We start from the raw sequence: 21,842 nt of genomic DNA, 5'->3' as shown, positions 1-21,842 counted from the left end.
GTGATGAAGTTTTACGTAAAAACTCGGATCGAATAAAAATAAAGAATAAGTATTTGTTTCAATTCATTATGAATGGATTCTATGTAATGAAAGTTATGCTTAGAAAAACGAATTTCATTAAGGACCACTGTAATGCAGTAAAGGTGAAATGGCCGTCGCAAAACATGACATTGCAAACAATTTTTGCATACTTTTCACTCTCCCCTCCTTGGCCTCTCTCTCTGTCTCTCTCTATCCCGTTAGCCAAGTGTCCTCTGCTCATTCCCTCCTCATTCCTCCTCCCACGCTCCTCTCCTTACCGGGCGCTTCCCTCCCAGTTACCCCAACCCCCCACGTTCCTACCCACAGTTGCATTTAATGATATTTACACATTTATTTCATTTCTTTGGAAATTGTTTTGATATTAAGGATGATTCGTTATTTACTTTAGGTAGCCATCGCAGGCGGGTTACTTGGAAAAATATTGTAAAGTCACTTGAATCATGGATTATCTGCAGGGGATTTTTGTTGCTTTTCTCTAGGCAATCGGTCACCTTTGCTTTGACAAATGACCGCATGATGCAATTATGCCCGAATATCATTCAGTTTTAGTAGAGTTTGCACCTTAAGTGAACTACAGCTGGAGAAAATGCCAAAGGTTCTACGCGGCAAAGAAGAGATAATATTTAATTTTTGTCCTGCTGCTAGGAAGCCGACGCAATAAAACCACTTTTCGCTGACACCTTTGAATCGCTTGGTGGATTTTCAATTCATGCTGCGCAGCTGAAGAACCGATTTGGAAGAGAAGTGTTGGCTGGGGATTTGAAAAGGATCTTCAGGAGCAACTTTCACTTCGCATGTGACCCCGGTGGCGTCATTCCTCGGCAACGCCCCACAGCTATGCTGCTGCGACTCGCAATCAGCAGCATATCCTCAAGAGGGAAAGATAATCAAGGTCTTTTAACGAATTGTTTTAATTCACCTAAGTTATATAGTAATAACTACCACATTAAATAAAAAACAAACCACAGGGGACTTAAGTGAATTAACAAACCATCGAGATCCCACATTCATTCCTATACATTTTCCAAATACTACTAATAAGCCAAATATGATTAGATTAAAAAATACATGTTTAATAATCTATGGCATTTAAACTATCAACAAAGTAAAAATAATACGTTTTTGACCTACTTTAAGTAAAATTAATTCAAGTGCATACTGCTCTGAATAGAAATGGCTCCAGCAAAAGTGAACCGTGAAGGTTAAGCGTGAGCAATGTCCTTTGAGCATTCACAAGGTCTGTCCCAAAGGGACTTATTTTTCCCGGACAGACGGACGGATGGGTGGCGGTTCCTCCGGCTGGGTCCTTCGAGGGAGGGGAGTCTCTGGAAAAGCTGGAGGCCGGTGGCAGTTGGCTCCCAGCCTTTGCGGAGTGCGGATTGCTCGTTTGCGGAGACTGTAACGCGATCTCGCTACACTCCATTATGAACGGTTTTTTGGCGGAGCATCAAGTCATCAACTTTTGCATGTAACCGGTCAAAACCAGGAAAGAGACTCAATACATGCTCATGGCCACTTATGGTGAAACACCATTGGTAGATCGTGTGTTTATGAGTGGCAAAAGTTGTTTCGGAAGAAAATTTGGGTATGAGATAGGTGTGTGCAAAGTTGGTGCCAGGAGTGCTCTCAGACGAACAAAAGGAAACCTGATGGATCAAAACTCTATAGAAAATACTCCACGAGACTTCTTCCTCTTCCTTTGTCTCAAATCCGTGATGAAAGGAGCGTTACAACGGGCCGTGACGAGGAAGGGGCGCCGCCTTCCCGAAGGTGTGCGAGGAGTGGAACACCCGTCGTCAGCGGCGAGTGGACGCACAAGGGTGCTGCTTCGAAGGCTTTTGAGCAGTGTGTGTATCAATTCTGGAAATAAGTTTTTTAATCGACTCGGTCCTACTTTTTTTGGGACAGACCTTGTACACTTGGGCTGAAAGTTGAATACAGTAACAGAATCAATTACAGCAGATAACATTGACGAAATGTCTTACACAGTTTTATTAAACTCTTGATACATACTTCCAGCAAATCACTAATTTAATGCAAGCGACCAATATCGATTAAATTTCATTATAAGTAGCAACGAATAGTTGACTATTACAACCGGCGCTGACGTTTTTGGGCATTAGCAAAGATAGCTCTCATTTTAATGCAACAATTTCAGAGCGTAAAAATCATTCGCCTTGACTGGGACTCGAACCCAGATCCCTCAATATCCGGTCGAGTGCGGCCAAAGCACTCGACCGGATATTGAGGGATCTGGGTTCGAGTCCCAGTCAAGGCGAATGATTTTTACGCTCTGAAATTGTTGCATTAAAATGCACATTAGCGGATGACTCCGTTAAAAGTTACTGTTGCGGCATCTCCCGCAGTTTCTTTGGAATAGCTCTCATTAATTATTTAAAATAAACTGTGATCACCAGCTCTTCGCGTATATTTTTTTAGATCCATATGGGATAAAGATAAATGAAGGGAAAGGACTTTTGCATGAATCGCGAATATATGCTACAATTACTCCAGTGTGACGAATTTTATATAACCAATGCTTATTAGAGAATTAATGCTGCTCTGTCTTCTTTATCCACTTCTAGCCCCCAAAACCGCAGACTTAAAGCTGATTTAAAACTCCTCCATAACACCCTGAACTCGACTATTGACTGCCCTGAACTGGTCTCTCTCTTCAACTTCAGGATACCAACTCGAGGGGATCGAGATGGTGAGGGGGCTAACGTACTGGCTTTCCACCCAGAGGGCTCGGGTTCAAATCCCTGCGGTGTTGAATATTTGTTAGAGGTATCTGGATCCCTACTTGAGGGGCTTAGTGGAGGGCACTTTGAGTGAGTACGCCGTCCGTCGGATGGGACGTTAAGCTGCGGACCCCTTGGCGACTTTCGTAAAGAGTAGGCTAATGCCGCCGACGCCGGGTTTCTCTCCACCCTTCATCCTCTCCTCTCTATCCCCTATGGCGCAAATGACCTCAGCTGTCGGTCGCCTCCCCTAAATACTACTACTAGCAACTCTAGGGAAAGACAGCCATTTCTTCTGATGGCTCACCAGAGTCATATGCCAACCCTTGAGTAACTCCTGCACATACCCTAACGTTACTTACTAGTTGAAGATGACAGACTAACGAAAAATAATTGTTAATCACAAAGATTTTGTTGAATATGACCCTTGTAATCTAATTTGCAATCAGAAGTGACTTTAATCGTTTACGTGGAAGTAGTGCCGTGATGAAAGAAAGTATCTGTTTCCAGTAACCGGTCTACAGTTCACCTCCACGTGCATTGTCAACAGCTTCCTTCCGTGGAAAGTGTGAGGCGACGTACATAGAGAATTCTTCCATGTGAAAACGTACTTGGGGGGAAACGTACTTGGGGGGGACACCCAAGAGGCCTTTCTGTTGAGATGGCGTCGCCTTTGTCGCGCTGCCAATGGGGTCGATGGGTTCGCAGAAAATGGAGTCACAGACGTTAGGATGCGCACGCTATCGAAATACTCATGCTCCCGTCGTTTACCGCACACAAGGCCATGCACAGAACAGAATGAATCCCGGGAGCCGGAAACAAAAGTGGAATCACAAGCGCCTCTATAGCGGATGAAGCACTCTAAACAAATGAATCTTCCCGAGCGCAGTTGCGCGAGAAACCGCGCGCGCACTGCGGTCGGGATTGGACAGAGAGGAAATGCGAAATTCGGCGTCGCTGACTGCGTCGCATTCGATTTCCCGACGGCGGTGATTCCTAAGTCTCCCGCCTCCTCTTCCCTCGATCCCCTGGAATAGGCGGGGGGGGGGATGGGATGCAAGAGGAAGAGGGCAGATAGTTTTATGCAATTTTTTAGAGCCTCTTCCGTTTCGCACTGGTAACATATTGCGTGGTCCAACACACACATCGATTCCTCGTGCAATGGAGACCCCGCTGTTAAACTGCTGAAGGAAATAACATGTTCATCAGCAAAAACTCAAGCAGACACTTTCAAAATGAAGCATCATTCGCATATGAAAACTAGCGGAAAGCTATCCTAGATGCTAAAATATAAAACTGTTTGTAATGTGTGGCATTGTTTTTTTCCCAAAATTTACATGAGAGATAATCTTGGACATGGAATCTGTCGGTTTATAAGAATGTATGGAGGTCAAAATAATGAGCTTCAATTACTTTTTAGATGCTATTTAAACTGCTGAACATTAATCTTTTTTTGGAATTTCCTCATGTTTTGATAGAAATATTTTAACAGTCTAGTGGCTGAAATGAGTCGCTGAGAGGGCTTTTTTGGCTGATTGGGCCAATTTATTCATCGGGATGAGGGCAGTCATAGAATCAAGATTCCCTTAGTCAATTATATTTCATGCGAGCAAAGATATTTGTAGCATGACTGTTCCTCAAAGGTAACAAGTGCCCTCAAATGAATTGGACAAGCTTGGCCAATACGAACGATTTCAGCTTTTCACCCACGGAGAATCACAGGTTAGCCGACTCGATTCATACGTCTCCACAGATGGGAAACTCATTCAAAAATTCAGATGAGAAAGGGAGGAAGTGTGAGTTTCGTCATTCAACGGATATGCCATATTTAGTATTATGCCCTCTGAACACTTTCACTTTTTTGTCATTAGTTTCAATAGTATCACCCAAGACCAGAATCACAGTCGGTTAAATAATTTGCTTCTAAAATATTTAAAAGAATGTTTTGGATATATTCTAAAATTTCACTCAGCAAACTCATAGGCTTACAGACAATTTGACATGTAGTTATTTATTAGTAGAAATGGCATTTTACGCCCTTTTGGGCACGGATTGGATGCAAGGGCTTCGGAGTTCCGTTGACCCCTAGAGCCATAGAGCCATAGAGCCATAGAGCCATCCACACCGCGGAACCGCGAGTATCAGTCCCTCAGTGAACGCGTCTGACGCCAGTGACTCAGCCACCTGTGAAGATGTCACGTTGAAAACAACTTTGAGAAAGCCAACCGTAAACCACATCAATTATCAATACCATGTCCATAGGACTCATGAGGTAGGTCCGGACTCAATGGATCGTAAGTCATGCCCGACAGCGTGGGAGGTAGTCTCCGAGGTATTCATCACAGCAAATCCTTGCAGAGCGGACTTATGGTGGAGTAATAAAAGACCCAAAAGAGAAGCGCAACGGTAAGGATTGGTCCATGGTATATTATAGTTCGGGGTGGGAGGATAGTAAACGGGAAGCGGCCGTGCTACCAAATGGGAAATAAGAGAGAAGGGTAGTGGATAGAGAGCAGGGGAGTGATGGAATTAATGCTATAAGTAGCAGCAAAAAATGACCAAAACAATCGGGTGTGCGGGTGACTATTCGACGTCTCCTGACGTCATCCCCAGCACACCCGATCCTCACCGGCACACCCGTTGTCTCTCGACGTCGAGTAGTCACCGGCGGGAAGAGTAGTTTGAACGACCAGTACGAAGATCTGATTGGAAACATAAAAGAAAGAAGAGGCGTGATGCTAACAGGGGGATTGGAGAACGCAGTGATATCAGTAGGGAGAGAGTGCGGTTTAGGATTTATAAAGAGTTGCACAGAAACAAGTCAGGTGCCCCAGGTAAAGGGGTTTGAAAACCTGTTTTAAGCGTAAAAAAAACCTGTGTTAAACATCAACACAGACGTGAGTACAATTGGAAAATTCTGGGAAAAACGGAAGGTTTAACGGGATAGAATAGATAGCCGTACCAAAACAATATCTAAAAGAGGATAAATGAAAGCGAATGGAAGAAGTCGGGCGGAGATCAAAAACGTGATAGAAGAGTGGCAAAGAAAGTGGCAGGAATGGCAGAGCTACCGAATAAGAGAAATAAAAAGTGCTGCGTCGAAAGATGTTTAAGACGATTGATGAAAGAAGAAAGCAGAAGAAAGGAGATTAATTTGCCGATAGCTAAACAATAAGCTTGGGAGAGAAACAAATAGGCCTTAGGAAAAGCGGTTAAAGGATCAGTGTAAGGGTATGGAGAAATTTGAGACGAAAGGAAATGTAGGCTATATAAAATTATAAGACATTTGTCATGATAGAGTGAGGAAAAATATGCCTGCCATACGGTAAGAGACAGAGAAGTTATAATTGGAGTCAGAATAGATTAAGAAACGTCGGAAGGAATTCGTAGAAGAGTTTTGGGTAAAGCAGGCTAGTTCATTGCCAGAAAGGTAACATTTGTAAACGAGAAAATCTTGGGTCGAGGAATGCTAAATAGATGGATAAAGTACTGAAGGTATTGAATTAAAAAAAGCAGTTAGAGTATATAATATCCCGCGATTACTCAAGAGATTAGGGAAAGACGAAAGGGATTTTCTGAACTTATGCGCCGTATTTTTGTATAAAGAATTTGGACAGAAAATTTCTTTTGAAAAATGTTATTTGAAACGTAAAGAGCAGATGTACGAGGTATATGGGAACTAAAAGACGATAACTTTAATTTAAAATTCAGCTGAGGTATTTTTAAGAATCATCAATAGATGATCACAAAATATTACGTAAAATTACATCGGTGACAATATTTCAGAAAGCCGACGGAAACTCGTGATGCCATTGCAGTAATGATTTCATTAGTTTTAAAGACCAACAATGGTACCGACGGTGCCTTGGCGACTTCTTTGATTTGAGAGGGCGCTAGACTATACAGGGTGAGTAACTTTTGTAAAAACTGTAGAGTGGAAAATTGTAGAGTGGAATGAATGCATGAATTGGAATGCGATCAATTCGAAACACTAGCATGAATCACACCGTCCCGATCAGCAGGGGGAGAATCTCGATGGGCAGTAAATAGCAGGGGAGTGAGTTTCCCGTCATCAACCGCGCCTTAAAACAAATATGCCAAGGAAATGCTATGAGCAGCTTTGAATAAAAGTGGACAGCAAGATGAGTCAGTTTCGTTTGCATATGAACAAACAATAGCAAGTCAGACAGCCAAGGGATTGTAATTAATATTTTAGTGCTTCGCTGGAACAACGAGAGTTAATCACAAGAAAACTGATGTACTCAGACAAAAAAATTAAGCTAAAGAAGGAAGGAATAAACTAAGGCAGATGGAGCAGTCATTTCGTCATGCAGTATTTTATATGAAATAGGCATATTAATGGAGATATTAGAGGAAGAATGGCGCTGGAAGTAGATGCTTTTGCAAGAAGAGGAAACCTCATGACGGCTGTTCTAAGTAGATATAGGAAGAAAATATTTGAAAAGACTTAAACAAAGTAAAGCTCTTAATAAGAATGGGACATGGTCCTTGAGGAAATAAGATGAGCGAGGATTGGAGGCTTTTAAGACGTGTGTGAATGGATTAAATGAGTTGGATGGAGAGGAAGGCAAACGCTGTGGTTTGAAATAAGGCGGGCGACAGGAGGAAGCAATCGAGGGATGTCCGTAAAATGCAGAGAAAGTGGGCGAACATGGAAATGAAAGTTAGTGGGATGCTGGTGGCTGTTATAGATTGGAGAATGTTGGGTAATTGGGTTTGATTGAGGGAGAGAAAAGGCTTTTTGAACAGCCTGGAGGTAATCAGGAATAGAAAGTGGCAAATTATTCATTTTATTAATTTATCTATCGACTTTTACTGGGGCGAGATTGAGACTTGCGAAGAAATGAAGAAGGATATAGTACAAGTCCTATCAGAGAAGGCCTAAATAAAGAAGTTAATTCGTTGGCTGCACACCGACTAAATATATTGAGTGGAGAGCCGGCATGAGCGGGAGGTGCACCGCCGCACATTCGAGGTCATCGACGGGAGAGGGAGCCTTGAGACGGAGAGAGAAGGGGCGTGTCCTTGTGAAAGGGGATGAGGGGCGGAGGGGGGGAGGCAGGGGGAGGGGGGATTCCCTTTCTGCGGGGAATGAAGAGGCTTTCACCGCGCCTCTCACGTGTTTCTCTCTTTGGGGCCGCCCCCCGTGGCGGAGATTAGGGGAATTGGGTCTCTTTCCACGGTAGCTTTTGGTGACAATAATAAGGGCTATGTAAATGAGCGAGGGACTATAGGCTTCGAGGGGAGTTGGGGTGAGTGGGAAGAGGAGAATGAAAAAGGAGGCTAAGGGCGTTGATGAAGGGCGCGGGAGAAGGAAGGGGAGAGAGAAAGGGATGGGTGGGTCGGTCGGGATTGAAATTATAAAGGGAAGAGAGGAGAGGGCGTGATAAACCTCGTCGGGCGAGGCGACGGTGAGAGGAACTGGGATAGAATCAGCTGTTTTAATGCGGGACCGTGTCTTAAATACGAAAGGGGAGTGTCGGGGGGATGGGCGAAACATTGGCGGAAATAACACTCTCCTCGCAGAAAAATTCTACCGCGGTGAGACACTGAAGTTCGCCCTGCAAGCGCCAAACATTTCTTTAACGTCTAAATCGACAGATATTTCTAACCCAAAGAGGTTTGACAAAGTCAACAAAAATATTCATACTCCTTCTCTACTCCTTCCTTCCCCCATCCACCTTGAAATACACGCCCCACGCTTGTTGGTTGAATCGTGCAATTCCAGTTAAGTATGGCGCCAGGGACTTAATTTGCGCGTATATTTTCTCGGAGCACAAAGTAATATTCCTGAGGATTTGCAAATAAAGTCTTATCCTAAGCCTTATTACGCAGTTCTTCCTCCATCTTAACTTGAAGCAAATGACGCTTCTTGGTGAGAACATGATAACCCGTTTGCGAGGGTGAATTTCTTCAGCTAAGGAAGCTAATTTGAGCAAGGGTGAGGAAACGGAAAATGTGAGAATAAACGAGAAAGAAAATTTCAACGGCAATAAAGTGAGAGTTTATTTAAGTTGTTACCACGGAAAATTAATTTAAAAAAGAACAGAGCTGGATATTTCGTGAGAGATGATGGGGGTTATGAGAACATTGTGTTGGCATGGCATTCGGTCGGAGGGTGGGCCCCATAGCAGGCATCTCGGCTTCATGAACGGCACTGGGGTCCATTTCTCTTCGACCTCACCTCGGAATATTGAGGTACATTCGTCTGAATTTTAGCACTCAACTTGGCAGGGCATTAAAAATCTTTGAATTGAATAGCAGGAGAAAGAATGGTACATCCAAAATAGACCCGACGGCAATTGCCGTCATGAGAAGGAGACGGGCAGATATAAGTGAAGCGATTATTCTCTTCGTTTTATCCTTGCTATGAAAATCTGTTAAAAACTGTAAAAAATCGGGTTGAACGCAAAAAAACGCAAATATAAAAGGACGATACTGACTGAATAGATGACATACTACCTAAAAATTGAACTCAAATTCATCCATTTTAAAATATGACTAATGATTGGGTGTTAACTGAGAATTACTCAGAAAAGATACTGGGAGGATGTGTGCAATACGTTTATTCTTGCTTAAGACTGCCATTGCTATCGACCCAAGAATAATTGGGCCTGATCCGACTTGCTTTTAGCCCCTGTCTCTCTCACTCTTCGCTGATAGTAATTATGCATTTATAAATGACCAAATATTCAATTTACATTTTTATTTCACCACTTAAAGATACATGTTAAGCTAAATATTATGTGAAAGATTTAAAATTATCGGGACACAATGCAATAGATAAAACACTTTTACTATAAATTTGTAAAAAAGGTTGGAAAACCTCAAAAATATTGTGCTTTCCGGCTAAATCATCTGAATGCTTAAAATTACAAATGAATTTTAAAAGTTTCATTAATTAAATAATATAGATTAACCTTTCTAAACACGACATTTTTGCGCGAGCCACTAAAAAATCCATTAATCTCGCCCCGTGACACAACAGTCTTTCTCTAGCTTGTGTTTTCTCACCCCATATTTTTGCAATATCAAAGCGATCTCGTTACAATGACTTATTCCATCACTGAATAATAATTTGCTCTTGCATCCTGTTCAATTTATTTGCTTCAATTTACTTTTCCCTTCGCGTCTCGCTCTACTCCTCCGAAGAGATATCACGCCAGAATGGGAGTCTGCTTAGGTTCACCTTATTTAAAAGGATCTCCCCTGGGATCCGCCCTCGGTTCAATCACTTATTTGTTTGGTTGCCTGTTCCATCTACTCAGCCTTCATCTCTTCCTTGCAGGCCTCTCCATCGCGGAAGATGGTGCTGACATCCAAATCTCAAGATAACTCTGGGAAGCATAAACCACTCATGAGCACTCGATAGTTCCGCACATGACATACCTGGAGGCGATGGAAAAATCCAATTAGGAAGAGATTTCCTTTTCCTTTTTCTCCGGAAAGGAGTCCGACGTGAGAACTTAAATTGCAAGAATGGAAAGGCATCTGAAAATACAACTTTCCTTGAGGTGTCTTGATGCTAGACATAGATCAACGGGAAGAAATGAAAGGAGACTCGAGACGGATAAGTGAGATGAGAGGAGGAGACGAAATGGAGAAGAGGAAGAAGGTAGAAAAGGAAAGAGAGGAAGAGGAGAGGTCAAAGAGTACAATTATACGGAAAAGAGAAGCATTTGGAGGAACACTTCCGTGAGAGGCGATGGATTAGTCAAAAGATGAGAAATTAGAAGGGAAGGTCTCACGAGGAAGATCAAGGAAAGTACGCAAAGAAAATTAAAATGTACGAGAGAAGGAAAAGATGTCAGCGCGAAAGTGGCGAGGAATCGGATGTGGCATTGAATTCCGAATTGAAGGAATAATGAACGAATAAAAAATGGTGTTATGAGAGCGTGTATCCGTCAACAAAACCTATTTATTATTTAAGAAATGGCTCCTCGACAAATTGCAGCTTGTAGACATAAGTCTATTCTATTCCGTTCAACGACGGAAATTAAAACACACAAGTACTATTTGCCACATTTGAACATACAAGTCAAAGGCATCGCTACCTTAAAGCCAATTCTACACTACCCTGACCAAGTCTCTCTTATTTATTGCTACTCCTTTCGCAGGAGAACTATTCTTTTTCTTTCAAAAATATAGACAAGGGCAATTTTCTTTAAAGTTAATAAAATAATTTATTACCACAATTTAATCGTATTTCAGGCAACGAGATACGCAAGAGCCCGTAGAATATGGCTCGAGAAAATAGTTCTTCATCCAGGGTTCGATGAAACAGATGACTTCTCAGACATCAAACGGGAGTTATTTCTATCGGGTCTTCACGACACCCCAGAACTTCATTTCTTCACTTGCCTTCATTTAATCCCTCCATCATCCGGCAAAAGATTTGCGTTTCCTGGTTCAATATTTGGCTCTAGAAATATACGCGTACGCGGGTATTCGGTCCTCGAGAGGTTGGGCCGAGCTTCACCGACCTTAAACCCTCCGTCGCCAACCGGCCACCTCCGCCCGTTGTGTCACGCCCGCGGAGCCCTTGGCACGCCCGAGCCATATGGCCCGCCGGGATACCACGGTGGGGGTGAAGGAGAGAGAGAGAGAGTCTGCCGCCTTAAAAAAACCCAATTTCCAATCTCCTGGAAAAGACAGGAGGGGCGGGGGAGAGGCGAGGGGGTGGGAGAAAAAGAAGACAAGGAAAGAGAGGAAGAGGGAGGGATTTAGCAAGTTGAGTTTGCGAAAGGTGCATGATTGAGTGATTAAGGAGAGCTGCTGGAATAAAATCGGTAGGCAGGGTGCCGGGGGGGGGGGGGGGGTGTGGGAGAAGAAAAGGGGTCGAGGTGAGGAATTACGCCCTAGGGTGGCGGAGGGGCTGATGTTGAAAGGGGAGGGAGGGGGGAGGGAAGGGGGGTTGGGAGGGGGGCACGGGAGGAAGTTTCGTTGAAAGTCGGATGAATAAAAAGGCGCGAGCGGGGCGCCACCCGGGATGGAGCGGTCGAAAGCTGAATTAGAAGGGATTACGCGAGAGGTATATTGGTTGAATTGGATTGGGGGGGGAAGGGGGGAGGGCTATGGAAAGGGGTGGGCTTTACGGGTAAAATGGTGGGGGAGGGAGGTAGCAGCGGGGATTTTTGGGGCCACTGCCATCAATTTCCTTGAGGCAGAGAGAGAGGATAATAGTTTGGCCCGGCCTTCGAGAGAGGAAATCCCGGGGAAAGATTAAAATGGTGCGGGGGGCGTCTTTCATTAGAGCGGCGATTGTAATTACCTGCAAGGTTCGGTGGTCGTAATATGTTTTTAACGGATGACTTAAGAGGAGCGCCGGGGGAATAATATTCTATCATTCTATCTCCCGGGCGCCTGACCGCCATGCATCATTTCGGGTCCCCTCATCAAAGGCAGGCACCGTCTCATTCAGCTCACGAAACAAAATAATAGCGGCATCAACATTTAGAAGGCAGGAAGCAGCCGCTGGAAGGGGAACGATGGCCAAGGAGATTAATTCTATAAATTGAAACAAGAATATTTTATACCCTCATATATCGTAATTCAAACATGGGTGCTACTTTTGTTATTCATTTGTGAAATATTCTAATTTCTTACGTTCCCCCAAGGAAAGCGAATTAAAAGACCCTCACAATGGTTTCCGGAAATCAAAATAAAGAATAAACAGGGGAAAGGAAAGCATTGGTATAACGAATAATCGATGTAAATCAGTTGACAAATATGTTATCAAAATTACCAATTTGAAATTATATTTTTATCGAAGATAGGTTTGAAAAATTAAAATGTTCAATATTTTCTTAAAATATTGAATAGCTAAATTTTACTCATGGTACAAATTTCCTCTAAAACGTAAAAATCATGAGCAACAGCATGGCTATTTTAACTCAGGACGAGTAAAGAAAATGAAAAATATTCAGCAATCGTCGGGATCATGGTACATTTTCATTCCACGATTCGCAAAAGATAATAAAATTGTTTCAAATGTCTTTATAAATATTTCACTAGAATAAAGCATTTTTATAATTAACAATTTTAGTGTGGGTTTGTTCCCCAACTGTTTATTCCCCTTATTCGATTTAAATTTGCCTCTCGGGGAAATTATCAAAAAATGTAGAATATTTACTCATAAGGTTACCAAATAGTTACGGCAACACACATTTGTTCATATTTGACCGTAATGAGAAAGTAAGCCAGTAATTAAATTTATATTCTTTTGAACTCAACAGTGGAAGGGATTCACAAATGAAAAACATTTGACCTGCCAACGATTGAGAATAAGTGAGAAACTTCTTTCATAACTATTAGATCTTATTGAAGGAATTTAATATTTATATTATAACACGAAAAATATTTCAAACGCCCTCACTAAGAGGACACATTTTATTTTTGACATTATTTAATTGCTGTCAATTAGATGATTCTTATTTCCAAATTAGTATCTTCAAGTCCTATATTTTTAAAGTCCTTCGAATTATGATTATCCTTCCTTTCTCAATTGTCCTCGAGGCCTCACCATGAGCCAACATTTGAGCGAATAAATTTCCCCTCATCTTACTACGTTGTCCGAAAAACTCCCTTTATTTGAGCTGCAATGAACCAGGCAGGGTCACTCTCCCCTTTATAGACCGTAGCTGTAATTACTTCATCACTGAACACTTTTGAAGAATAAGAAAATTTATATGCCCTCTTGATCAAAAATAAGTGTCAAAGAGACTGGTTGAAAGATGTAGGTACTCGTCCTTCTCTAATAAAAACTCACGTTCTCGGCCAAACGTACGAATGGTTGAACACAAAAAATCCACACAAACATACTATGTAACTGCCATTCATCTTAATAATGCGCCACATTTTTATAATCATGAATTAATGACGTGAAATCGGTCTCCAAATCCGACTCCAAAATTAAGGTTCTTAAACGGATATATCCAATGCAGCATAAATCAACCCAGACTGAATATTCTGTATGTTATTGATGTGCTGATTGTTGTAATAATTTAATTACTATCTGAATGCTCGTAAAATCATTAAGTTTGCAGGTTTAGAACCGTATCATTCTACTCTAATATGCTTCACACAATCCCACGTAACAGCTGCCTATGTTCCTTGAAAAGCACATTTTTCCTTTACATGTTGTTACATTATCATTGTTAATTCATTAAAAGATAGTACGTTTATCCATCAGTTTGCAACATAAAACATGTTTCTAAATACTGATTTAGCTACAGGCGCATAGTTTCAGTGTCTCCATGCATCTATGACCACACTATTTCTTATCAAAATTAATTTTTTCATATTACATAATTTTCGTAGTCTACAATTAGATGGTTGATTTTATAGGCAAAGCGTACCCTCCTCTAGGTCCAACATCGGGTCATATTCACGTCGGTTATTGTAACCCATCGGCTTCCTTCCTCAATCTCCGAAAGCTTTCTTAAACGGTATCGAACCCGGAAAATTTAACACTTCAACTTATGGTGCGATTCTTCCTTAAACTATTTATCCTAAGGCTAAAACTACTAGGGCACTTTCATGCTACTTTGGACATGAGAAAAATGCATAAATAAACAAGGAATGTATAGGACTGAATTGGTAAATTGTGTCAATAATTAAATACTAACCTTTATAATGGCAGGTGATGGCGTTTGAATGCAACATTATCTCCTCATAAATTTAAATAAAAATCTTACCAGACAAAAGAAAAAAATACTCGAAGATAATGTAATTCATTCGTTACCTGTATATCAATAGAAGCTAGGTTTTGGACTCATCACAATGAGATAGTCACAGAAATAATAGCTACTACTCCCAATGATTTGGAAAACTGAATTTAACACTTGGTTTATCGGAAAGGTACGCCTGGAATTCCAGTAGACTCCATGGAATAATTATCCGGATGCGAAGTGGCATGAAATTAATGCTGATGCATTCTCAACGGAATCAAATTCTCCTCCACGCTATCATGCAAATTTCAATTCCTTGGGACGACTCTTGGATACACTCATTTGCGTCAGCGACTACTTTCCCGAGGGTGCCGCCTGCCGAACGAATTACGTTTGCCCAATAGGAATACTTGGAGGCAAATGAACCATCTTATCTTAGAGTTCCTGAGTGAACGTCAGAATTGTGTAACTGGTAGATTTACCCATTTTTGCGCGATATACACCTATCTTCCTTTTGTTACCATGCTATACATTCATTAGGATACGAATTAATACAACTGGCGTTAAATACAAACTTCTAGTTTTTATTGCAATCTCTGAATGTAACTCAAGACCCTTTGCCGATTATCAGAGAAAGTATTTAATACTCGTATATGTAAGGTTGTGTCTTCTAAATGGGTAAACTCATACTTCTCTGACACAGCTCTCTGTCGCATCTCTAAGCGATTCGGTCCAATACGAAAAATTTATTTATATTGCTCAATAAGGAAGAATATACTTTAAAATATACATATGCGGGCTTTCTGCAGGTCACTACGTTGGTATGTGCCTAAGTTATTAAGGATTTCTGCCTTAGCCACACCATTTTTAGGAATGAATGAGTTAGCTCCGCTTTCAAGGTACGTGTTTATAATTCTGAAAAATAAGGTATCTTTCGTAAGTGCGATGTAGAATTACAACTAGGCCTATTAAATGTTTTAATTAGTCACTCTTGATTTCGTTTCGAGCATGAAAATTTGGATGAAATATCAAAATTGTTGCAACCGTTTTCTACACAACCAAAATGATATAATCTTCGTAAAGTGAAGTCAATAATTTCCTCAGTGACGAATACATTCGAGGTATGTTGTAGTTAGGCGTCGACTTCGTTCCACTCTCGGTTTTTGAACTTTCTTCCGTTCCATTTTCACCAAACAACATATTCTCATCTCGCAGCGATTACTTTCAAGTAAACCAAATAATTATTAACTTTTAAGGCTCTCCATAACAACTGATTCTTCAATGCGAATCAAATAATTTCCTCGAATAATTATTATGAAATAGAAAATGATAACCCAAAATTCGTTGAATGTCCTCATTGCAGTTCTCATAGAGTAATCAGCCATTTTTAAAAACAGAAACACATTATTATTACCGCTAACTTTGAAACGATGAATATAAGACTAAATTATAACTTCCTTATGCGCTTTAAGTATAAAACTCAGAAAAATTATTAACAAAGAGTGCCCATTAAGTTTTAGCATAAATCTTCATAACTGCGTACTTTAAGGCTGAAGGATCCCAAGTCCATTCAATACAAAATTCTTTATTTACCGCTGATTTAGTCATCTATAATTATTGTGTACATGAAACATTATGTCGTTAATTTAAAATGGAATAGAAGCGGCCTTTCATTACTGTTGTTTGGAATGCATGGTGCAATTACTATTTCTTTCAAACCCATTCGCTCAAACTACTCATTTGGAATTATCACACGCGAAAACGTTCCTGGGAACTACTCTTGCAATCGCGTCAATGTCATGGATTTTAAGTTACGGCATTACATTTTGTAGCAGGGACCCTCGCCGTAGGCTTTCTCAATTTGTAAATTCTTTATATTTTAATACATCTCAGTGTATTGAGTCTAAGTATTTATCCATGTAAATTTTTCCAAACTATAATGACACCCTTAAATATAATTAAATTTACACACCATTATGTAAATTCATCCTAGAAATGAAGCAGTCATTTCAATGATATATGAAAACAATTACTTGTTACGGGTGACATTGCAAGTAATTAGAAGTAACTTTTTTGGGGATTGGTGGAAGAGAAAAGAAGTATGGGTGGGACGAAACCCGGCGCCGGCATGTTCTTAACGAAAGGGGCCAAGGGTTCCGCAAATTCAGCGTCCCATCCGACGGAAGGCTTACTTACATAAGATATTTCTCTAAGGTACTCTCCACACACAATCCCAAGCAAGGAGAGGGTTATAACTTAAAAAGTCCGCCACAACCAATACCATAAAGTTCGTATCATCATATCGATTACGTCTATATGGACAATATCACCCATCTCATTATATCGATGATATTAGATACAATAAAATGATGACTAGAAGTTGCCCATGTTGATTCATGGAAAGAAGTCATCAAAATACCCCAAAATAGCAACGCTGATTCTTAAGAAAAAAGTGCCAGGAGTCAAAAGCATAGAGCACTTCGTACAAGCGCATGAGTCGCATCGAAAGGCCTCCTTCCCCAGGAGAGAGATGGGAATCTCAGCGATGGAAATTCACTTTATTTCCTTCCCATCTGTATGCAATTGAAAGTTCAGTTGCACATATCACAACGACACAACGTTTTAAATCTGCCTGTTAGGTGACATTGTTTCCTCCTTTCTTAAAGTCAAAAATAATTATCGACCCTTTACACAAGTTTAATGAATATTGGCAAATATTTTCGGTAAGATAGGCACTGAAGAATCCGCACCAAAGCATTAAATGCGCACATTCCTTAAATATACCCCACTCATATTCAACAAATTCCTTCGTTAGCCTCGAAAAATATGTTTCACAACAGCTAAAATGACGCGAGTTTTCAGCAACTATTACAAATTATTTTGTTCAAGGCGCGGTATCGTAACTTTCTTTTTTGAAAGCGTTTTGCGTTTGAAAAAAGGAAGCTATGTTGGCGCACCCTGCACATATAATGTCAGTCGACTTATTTTGGATCTTTAATTAAGGAAAACGTATTAAATGTGAAAGAACTTTTCAAGTATTATTGCATGTTATGATTAATACAAGCGGTTATTAAAGTATAAAATATTTAAATAACGAGATAGCGTTCTTTATAAACACATTAAAGCCACTCCCCCATCCACGCTCCATGAATGTGAGCCGTTTGGCCGAATCCAGGAATTCCACTCAAGAATGATATTTGTTAGCGCCCCCAAAACATGCAATCAACTGTTCGGCGATTGAGAGTTTTTAGCCAAAATGGTATCTATGGTTTCGGTCACCACTTACTAAGGCTTGCAAGGGTTTTCATACCGGCGAAGGAAAAGTTAAAATCAGAATTAATTCATCCTCAACCGGTTTAATTCCCCCGCCTCCCTCCTAATCGCAATTCGGAACAGAGTCCCCTTTATAAACATACGCTTCATTACATTGCCTTTTGTTTCTCATGGTTAATATGAAATTACTTGAGAAAACGATCAATCATATTAATCAAAACATTCAATTATGATCCCATATACTGAAGCATTCACTATATCTCAGCTTCTTGACATCATATGGTGATGTACTATAAGAAAGCAAAAGTTTGTCAACCATTTTAATATTCTGATTTATAACTCTGAATCCTTAGTGAAGCGATAATCTATACAGTGATTAATAGCAGCCAATTGCCTTTCTTATGAAACGAAATTAATCTTTCCTGGACGATTTAAGAGTAAAATCGTAAACAATAAGGAACAAAAAGCATATAGACAAATAAAGTCTAAATATTTAAAAACAAAGATATAATTTTAGTAGCCTTTTAATCCTTCTGTGGAATAAATGATTTGGATGAATGGCGTTCCCTGAAAAAAGTGATTCAAAGCCTCCGATGCAGGACAACTAGGCTCTCTAGGCTTATTTTTTAGGTTAAAAATATTTACGCCACGCCCACAGAGCGCGGTGTAAATATTTTTGGATGGATTTGTGGGGATGAACCAATATTTGGTCGGCGAGAATATATTAGGAACTATTTTAACTCTTTTACTCCGGAATTTTTATCTTAATACCATTAAAATTCCAATATTTTAACTGAATTTGTAAACTTACATTAATCTAAACGAAGTGAAATAAAGTCTACTAAAAAACGGAACTTAACACGGATTACTATTGGCAAATAAAATGAGAGGCTCTTTTTTCCTAAGCATTTTGCTTAATTAATGTAAAAGAAAGGCCCAAGCTTAATATCGCAAAATAGCCTCGTGAAGCAATGTATTCACCTAATACATGCTCACGTTTTGAAGGAGTAATGCTTAATTGCATATTTTTAACTTCGAGTAGTCTGAAAACAATAATCCGATATTTTTAAAAAAAATCAGAAAAAACAATCGAAGAAAGACACTCAGAAGAAATAAATCACAATAACTTACAGTTAACAATAGCAATTCATTTATAAATTGAAGTGGTAACAATTAATAAAGTATTGCGCATGAGTTCCCATTTTCGTTGAAACTCCCAATGAATTGGAGAAAATATGAAATCTCTTCACAGGAGAAGCTGGGAGAGGCCCTCGGACGACCCGCTCAATTCGGGCGTAGGGACAGCGCAGAGGGGAGGAGGATGAGGGCCCGGGATGGATATCTCCCCTTAAGTACAGCGCACTTAAATTGGGAGCGGGCTTACCTGTAGATGGCTGTCATGTCGTTCTTGTACCAGATGACGAGGATAGCGCTGTCGTTGGCGATGGGCGGCACAATGTCGCAGGGCAGGATGGCCGTTCCCTTGGTGACCGCCTGCACTTCTATGGTCGGGCCCGCTGTGGATGACGCCGGAGGCGAGGGACGAGCGGGAGGGAAAAGAGAGAGAGAGAGAAGCGAATTAGTCACGGCTGCCTTCACCATGCACACACACACACACTTTGCGGACGTTCCCTCCCCTCCACTCCACCCTCCGAGCCCAATTAACGCCAGACACCGGCCGCAGTGCGATCAAAGCGCCCTGGACAAAATTCGGATCAGTTACCCGCCAAGCATTAAAGTGGGCGGCCATTGCCAAGTCAAGTGACCCCCACCTCCCCGCGGAGCCTGTCCCGGCCATCTGGAGAGATCGCCTGAGCATTGGTTGCAGCAGAGTGGGATGCTATTACGCCTTCCATTACCTACGATAATTATCATGGATGAATGGCTGAAGTTAATAGAAAAGTGTATGCTCCTTGAAGTAAATTGTGTTCAAGCATTAAATTGACATGTTTCACATGAATTGGGCGAAAGGCGTTTAGAAAATACTTGGCTTCCTGTTCCACGCTCTCTAGGAAGATTGACAACACTGAAGGTCCACATCGCGTGCGTATTTACTGCGGAAAACCCACGTCAATTACGATGCCTGCTGAAAAAAGCAATGGTGCACAGTAGTTCCTGTGGCTGAATTTTGAAAACCATCTTTCAGTTTAATTGGGCGGGTGCGCAGTGCGTGTACGGTGCCTTCATGAAATGAGGTTTAACATTTGACAGAAGGAACGCCAACGTGAGAGAGAGAGAGCGGATCGTGAAGTTTCCCAGGCAAATTAATGTACTAAAAGCAGAGATTGAATGTTAACAAGAATTTACATTACAACCCAAGTTTGTCACTATTGGTCGTCAGTGATTGTAACACATGCTGTCCCAATTCATTCGTCAACATCACATAGAATAAAAAAAAGATATCAAAAATAGCCAATGAAATGAATTATTCATGCGTTGAAAAATTTGTACATGATATATATTCATGCGCATAGGTGTATATTTTAACCAAGTGCACGACGCAAACAAAACATTGGAAATTAATATCAGGTCAAAGAAATTTTTCAATCACCTCTGCAAACTAATAATATATATCTAAAAGAGTTTCTATACATGATCACCCATTACAATATAGTAATCTACCGGTTAATGTAGGTTTTGGATGGACAACTGCAAATTAAATATTTTGTGACTTCTAAGAAAACACAATCCAGCAACCTACTCTACAAACAGTCCTTCTTCATCGAAAAGTACTTTCTTCCTCCCTTCATCCAGTCAAACATCCCAATCCTATTCCTGCCCTTTCCTATTTTGCCCAACATTCTCCCCTATATTACAGTCTTCAGCATCCCACTGCCGGTCAATATCCCCTTCATCCACTTTTCCTGCCTCCTTAGGATATCTCCCAACAAACCCCTGTCCTCGCCCACCATACCAAGTACTTCCTCATTTGTTTTTCTCTCTGTTCATTTCACCTTCTCCATTCTTCTCCACACCCACATTTCAAAAGCCTCCAATCTACGTCTATCCTCCTGCTTCAATGACCACGTTTCCGCGCCGTACACTCCATATCAAAGTTTTAATGAGTCTTTTTTTAATTTCCTTACTTAACGTCCCTGTCATCAACTCCCTCCTCCTTGCGAGAGCCTCTTTGCCAAGCGCAATTCTTCTCCTTACGCCCATACTACTTTGACCATATTGGTCCAAAACACTTCCGAGATATGTAAACGGTTTTTGGAATAATAATTGAGGTGGTTTCCCATTGCCTTTCTCTGCTGGCCCCGGTGGCAGCTGGGTAACGTCTTCATCTGCCAATCCAAGGGTCGCGGGTTTGATTCCCGCCTGGGTGGTTTTTTCTCCACCAAGGGCTTAGGTGTTCTTAATCGTGTCCATTGGTATCACTGTGAAGAGTCTAATTTAAAGGCCAAAAAGTGTTGTTTTTGGACTAAGGCTATATAAATAATAGTAATTACAACGTGTCACCTTTACTTACTGGCCACCCCATTGGGGTTACCCCACTGGGGCCACCCCTCTGTTCTTCAGTGAGACGCCAATGCAGGCGTCTCACTGAGGAACAGAAGCTGCGTGGACTACTTTCCATCTGAATTCTAACCTTCGACCGATCTGGCATGGGTGACCCTACCAGGGGCCACGGGAGGGCATTAATTGGGAGGTAGTAAAAGTTAACGATTTTAAGTGGGAAGACATAAACATATTGTATTCCTTGATTACAAAAAATCTCAATCAATACAGACTGAGTTTAGGTTAATTTTGGTGTTCCAATATAATTTAAATATTTTGTTTTCAACAAGAATATTTTAGCTAGAATATTCAAATGTACTATATGCACTTCGATCCTTGGGGAAAGGACTGAAGCTTTACTTTGATAATAATACTTTTAAGCCAAACAAATACATAGACTGTCTATATTTTAAAAATACATGCACGCATACAACGTAAAAAATTAGTTTTGATTTTGAAAAGATTTACCAGAAATAGTTTCGAAATATGATGACTATGTCTATTTAACCGGATATAATGAATTCCTCAATGCGTTTCAAAGTGCATCTATATTATTTTTCCTAAATGCTGCTTCCACACGTCAAATTTTCTTCCT

This window comes from Hetaerina americana, unplaced genomic scaffold (genome assembly GCF_022747635.1).
Source record: "Hetaerina americana unplaced genomic scaffold, ioHetAmer1.1.p SCAF_9, whole genome shotgun sequence".
Taxonomy (NCBI): domain Eukaryota; kingdom Metazoa; phylum Arthropoda; class Insecta; order Odonata; family Calopterygidae; genus Hetaerina; species Hetaerina americana.
This window is presented reverse-complemented; position numbering follows the sequence as displayed.